Below are 6,829 nucleotides of genomic sequence, written 5' to 3'. Positions count from 1 at the left end.
TTTTCCAGACATTTCTTTTGTAGCCTGCTGTTTTTAAATATTTGTATTTGGTTTGATTTGCCTTCAATAGCTATTTCATATTTTTTTGTTGATTTAAGCAGAGTCAGATGATGTGATTTTCGGAGTATAAGTCGTTCCGGAGTATAAGTCGCACCTGCCAAAAATGCATAATAAAGAAAGAAAAAAACATGTATACGTCGCACTGGAGTATAAGTCGCATTTTTTGGGGAAATGTATTTGATAAAACCCAACACCAAGAATAGACATTTGAAAGGCAATTTAAAATAAATAAAGAATAGTGAAAGACAGGCTGAATAAGTGTACGTTATATGACTCATAAATAACCAACTGAGAAGGTGCCTGGTATGTTAACCTAACATATTATGGTAAGAGTCATTCAAATAACTATAACATATAGAACATGCTATACATTTACCAAACAATCTGTCAGTCCTAATCGTTAAATCTGATGAAATCTTATAAGTCTAGTCTCTTACGTGAATGAGCTAAATAATATTATTTGATATTTTACGGTAATGTGTTAATAATTTCACACATAAGTCGCTCCTGAGTATAAGTCGCACCCCCGGCCAAACTATGAAAAAAAACTACGACTTATAGTCTGAAAAATACGGTAAACTTTGACCTTGATAATTAATCGCTACTGAATCTACCATGGTCTAACCCGGAACCATTTAACGCGATAAAGGAGGGATTACTGCATATTTTTTTCCTACATCACATTTCTTGTTACATAGCATAACACCTGCTTACTTCCTGTTCCGTGCAAAAGTAAGGTTCAAAATAAAAGCCAGTGTAACCAAGAGGTCACTATTGCAATGTCTATTTGAGTTTGTAGTAAACAGGTGTTTTCAAGGTGCGGCTATTGTCATTTTTTTTTTTGTTAATTAATTCGCTATTATTAAGATGTATTTGACCAGATAGAGCAGTGGTTCTCAACCTTTTTTCAGTGATGTACCCCCTGTGAACATTTTTTTAATTCAAGTACCCCCTAAATCAGAGCAAAGCATTTTTGGTTGGAAAAAAAGAGATAAAGAAGTAAAATACAGCACTTTTTTTTTTTTTAATAATTTTTTTTAAATAAATTTCAACAATTACAAACAGTAAGTCAAACAACAATATAAAACATTATGAAAACAGTACAAAACAGCGCCAGGGGGTTGTAAATTCAAAATAAAAATAGAATACAAAAAATATATATATAATAAACAAAGTGCAAAGCCATAGTTCATTCAGATTCATTAAACAACTTAAATTTGGAACATAGCATCATCGTTTTCACATCTTTTTTGTTGCCAGAGGTAGAAAGTGTTTTAATGTAAAGTTCAAAATCTTTTTTAAAGGCAAAAAAGATAGGTCGGGTATTAAGAAACTTACATTTATGAATATAAAACTTAGCCAATAAAATAATGAGGTTGCAAAGGTAGAATTCCTTTTCAACTGTTTGTTCATACAGTGTAAAACCAAAAATCACATCTTTAAAGCAAAGCACAAATTTGTCATAAATATTGAAGCGACAGATGCTAAAATACAGCACTATGTCATCAGTTTCCGATTTATTAAATTGTGCAAAATATTGCTCATTTGTAGTGGTCTTTCTTGATCTATTTGGAGAGAAAAAAGGTATAATTATAACTAAAAATTTGTTGAAAAATAAACAAGTGATTCAATTATAAATAAAGATTTCTACACATAGAAGTAATCAACTTAAAGTGCCCTCTTTGGGGATTGTAAGAGAGATCCATCTGGATTCATTGACTTCATTCTAAACATTTTTTCACAAAAAAAGAAATCTTTAACATCAATATTTATGGAACATGTACACAAAAATCTAGCTGTCAACACTGAATATTGTATCGTTGTATTTTTTTTCACTGTTTATGAACTTACATTCATATTTTGTTGAAGTATTATTCAATAAATATATTTATAAAGAGTTTTTTAATTGTTGCTATTTTTAGAATATATTTAAAAAATCTCACGTACCCCTTTGGTGTACCCCAATTTGAGAACCACTGAGATAGAGTATCATATATTAAACTGCATTGCCTTCACTGTATGTGTAATAATTGTCCCAACGGCCTGCCTCCAGCAGATGGTAGACTAAGCACAAATCATAGCTTTGTACCTGAATATTTTTTAAGCAGCACGCCAATACGTACACTAATCACTTTGGACACATTGTGCGTTCCATTCTCCGTCAGGTTTAATTATTGTCTGGCAAAAAAGCACAATACCCGTCAACAGTCGTGTTGCTGTCGCATAGTTAAACATTTTTGCTTCCCGTTTGGTGACACTTTAACACTTCCAAGTGTTGTTTGCGTCGCTGCTCAAAAACAACTCAGTGATGATTAACTTTGGTCTCCGGCATTATCTTCTTGTGCGTGTTACACAACAGCGGCCCCTTTTTCTCCAACACAACAACTTTGACGTGTCAGGGGGAAAAAAGAAGAGGATGTACACTGTTGGCATGTGGACACGAATACTGGTGCGAAAACATCAAAAAGTCACATGGATGCAGAGATCATGCAATAACATTTACATTTGTGTCTGAATGTGCATCCCTACACTTAGCATTTGATTTGTTATAAGCACTGACCGAATTCTATCGGCAGGGGCGCCGCTAGGGATTTTGGGCCCCATGAAAAGAATCTTTACAGGGACCCAACACATAATTTCATATAATTTCATCATCATTAGGGGCCTCTCTGGGCCCCCCTCCATCATGGGCCCCTAGAGTCCGTCTCCTTTACCCCCCCTTTTAGGCGCCCCTGTCTATTGGATCTACCGGGTATCGATTCACGCAAGATTAGATGCTGCCATATTTTGATACCTTCGGTGGTTGTGACGTCACGTCCGGTTGCAAGGACTTGGCGAGTGTCAGGCTTGCTACCGACAGTTTTGGTCATGTTTGTGTTTTCATTCCTCGACAGTGCTCTTATTTCTAGTTTGTACTTCCTGTGTTGTTGTTTTGTTAGTATTTCCTGTTTGGTCTCTGTGTTTTCAAGCACCTTTCATTTCTGTTCCATGTCCTGTCAGCACACCGGATTATTTCAATTTAGTTCCACCTGGGTTCTTCCTTCTGTGCTGGATCATTGTACTTTTTTAGTGGGCTTTCTGGTCACCTCCCTGTACAGTGGGGCAAAAAAGTATTTAGTCAGCCACCGATTGTGCAAGTTCTCCCACTTAAAAGGATGACTGAGGTCTGTAATTTTCATCATAGGTACACTTCAACTGTGAGAGACAGAATGTGAGAAAAAAAAATCCAGGAATTCACATTGTAGGAATATTTAATAATTTATTAGTAAATTATGGTGGAAAATAAGTATTTGGTCAACCATTCAAAGCTCTCACTGATGGAAGGAGGTTTTGGCTCAAAATCTCACGATACATGGCCCCATTCATTCTTTCCTTAACACGGATCAATCGTCCTGTCCCCTTAGCAGAAAAACAGCCCCAAAGCATGATGTTTCCACCCCCATGCTTCACAGTAGGTGTGGTGTTCTTGGGATGCAACTCAGTATTCTTCTTTCTCCAAACACGACGAGTTGAGTTTATACCAAAATGGATACACGGATGATACAGCAAAGGATTGGGAGAATGTCATGTGGTCAGATGAAACCAAAATAGAACTTTTTGGTATAAACTCAACTCGTCGTGTTTGGAGGAAGAAGAATACTGCCAATATATGTACGTTTACCTGCACGCGGTCTGCTATTTCTGCATCCTTGGTGTCATGCTACAAGCAACGCTCACCAGATCGGGTCAGCGATATAACAAGCAACACTCAACCAAACTGCTTCTAGGTAATGTTGCAATTTTTCATGCCAACAAAGCAAGTATGCCTGATAGAAAACACTGGCTTTGATTATTTTTTAAATGTGGTAGCTCAATGCTAATTTACATTGTATTTGCTATTGATATGCTACTCATTAGATTTAGCGACTTTCCATGGCGATTTTAACACCTCCACATCTGGTAATGAAAACTACAACTATGGTGCATGTTGCAGTTTAGTTTAGTTTAGTTTATTAAGGATCCCCATTAGTCTACACCGCAGTGGAGACTATTCTTCCTGGGGTCCAGGCAAAAAACATCACACAACCACAGAACAAACGATTAAAATGCAGTACAACATGATCCAATAATAAATTGTCATAATACAAAAACAGCAACAACAAAGAACCAAAAAATACTAATAAATGTTGTTACATAATAATTTTCATACCAAAGATAAAAATAGCAATATAAAAATAGATATACTGTATACATTTTTGCAAAAATAAAACAAAGAACCAATGGCCTAAAATATACACATTAGTGTACCAAAGACAAACAATAAGGGACGAAAAAGTATCATCCATCCATTTTCTGCTGCTTATCCCATAATCAATAAAATACTCTATAGTCAATAAAAACAGTCATGACATTAGGTACAATCTAAAATAATCTCTTTACGCAATACTTCTCCTTTTAGTTTATTCTTAAAGCCCACTATGCTGGTGATTGATAGCAGATATTGTGGAAGTCTGTTCCAGTAAGTGATTGCCCGATACATTACACTCTTTTTCAAAACATCACTTTTGGGTTTAAGACGGGTGAGAGCACCTCTTTGGTTCTAGCCTGTTACCGTAGTTGCGACTGTCACTGGCAAGCAAGAGCTGAGAATACAGATATGAGGGTTTATGGTGTGTATAGATGTTTTTTAAAAATAGAATCAAACTACAAGCCAGTCTTTCATCAACTTTCATCCATGACAATTCATGATGCATGAGCTAAATGCCAGTCCTAAATGAGCAATGGAGAGCTAGTCTGGCAGCTCTGTTTTGATAGCATTTTTTACACATCAGATAGCTGATGTGTAAAAAATGCAATGTATATGTTGTATTTTATAAACACTTTGTAGGGCACAACATAAGACTAGCTTCAGCTTATTGGCAAAGACTACCTTTGACTAGGCAACACACTGCCATTAACAACACTACTGCCATCTAACATCTTGGAAACGCAACTGCATGCAATGTCTAATGTAATAATACTTGCAAATGAGATTAACAAGTGTAAGAAATCAAAAAATAACAAGTGGAAAAAGCAGTTATTAGTGCAAAAGTGCTATAAAAGTCAAATGGGAAAAAAATGATTATGTTAACTAAAATGTAAAAAATCAATATTAACACATGAACTCACAAATTGGTACCGTGCACACCCCTGCTTACTAATCTCGTTAATTGCCATTTCTGCTATTAAGCAGGAAGGGGGAGGGACTATTTTGTGATAATGGCGGTTCAGGTGTCGGTAGTTACAACTAAAGGTAAATGCCATCCATGAATGTGGGTGTGAATGTTGTCTGTCTATCTGTGTTGGTCCTGCGATGAGGTGGCGACTTGTCCAGGGTCTACCCCGCCTTCCGCCCGAATGCTGCTGAGATAGACTTCAACGACCCCCCGCGATCCTGAACGGGACAAGCGGTAGAAAATTGATGGATGGACAACTAAAGGTAAAGGTATTATGTAAAATAAAAAAGCATTTTAGTTATAAAGTTATAACCAATAACTGTTTAATATACAATTGTTGGCCCTGCAATGAGGTGGCGACTTGTCCAGGGTGTACCCCGCCTTCCGCCCGATTGTAGCTGAGATAGGCGCCAGCGCCCCCCGCGACCCCGAAAGGGAATAAGCGGTAGAAAATGGATGGATGGATGTACTCTTGCTTCCTCCCACCTGTATGTTGACAATACAGCTGCGTATGCAGCATGAAAGACAATAAGAAGGAGCAGGTAAATATTGCCACAATGGATTTGGGACAAAACCATCAAAAGTAAACAGTGTTCACATTATACTGCTTTAAGTGTACTAAAATAATTATTCCATTTGAATCATAGCATTGTGTTCTTTAAATGCTGCGTCTCAAATAGAATATTTCCCTCAGTGCACTTCAATAACTATACTTTGTGTACTAAATGTGGGAATTTGGACAGTATAGTGTTTTCTATTAAAACCCATTGTTGTCATTGCGTTGGCCTTCTTAGCTGGTAAATAATCCCAACATTTACCTGCGTCTTTGTTTGTTCTGTTCCCCGACCGCCATTATGACGCCAATTATCAATGAAAGCTCAATCTAAGTCATAAAATGACATAATACTGCATTATCTACTAAGGCTATCTGTAGCCTCATTAGTAAACAGTGTCATGGTCCACAACCCATAATTAAATATTTAATATTCAATATCATTGTTTATATATGTGAGGATCATTAATCAAATTTCTCTCAAAAATACAAATTTATTTCAAACGTTTGGGTTTTTTTGTAGTAGATTTTTTTTATCCTTTGTTTAGAAATCAGCCACCGTTATGTGATGTGTGCAATGTTGTAGTTTTTAGGTTTTGCATTTTTTATTGACCGAGTCTCTGCAACATCACGTGGACATTGCTCCCGTCCAAAGGCAAAACCTAGTAACTCACTTCTAGCTGATTTTGAGAAAACAAAGGAAAACCAATCTATCTTGATGCTGTCTTACAAAGATCTACAAAGTCATCAAACGTATAGATGTTTTCTTCAGCGTTCATTTTCTTGCCGATTGAGCCATGGATTGAATCTGCTCTCATGAACGTGTGCCCTTTCTCCAGATATTTTATCACAATCTCGGGTGGGCCCCATTCTGCGTTTGCACATTGGGCAAGAGCCGTGTACAGGGTGCAGTTTTTATTTTGACCTCCACAGTTATCTGCCCCAAAGAGTATGCAAGGGGAAGAATCAAGAACAATACATTTAATGAAGCTGCTTGCAACGTCCTGGGCCAATCTTCCAA

Source organism: Nerophis ophidion, linkage group LG16 (assembly GCF_033978795.1).
Source record: "Nerophis ophidion isolate RoL-2023_Sa linkage group LG16, RoL_Noph_v1.0, whole genome shotgun sequence".
Classification (NCBI taxonomy): Eukaryota; Metazoa; Chordata; class Actinopteri; order Syngnathiformes; family Syngnathidae; genus Nerophis; species Nerophis ophidion.
This window is presented reverse-complemented; position numbering follows the sequence as displayed.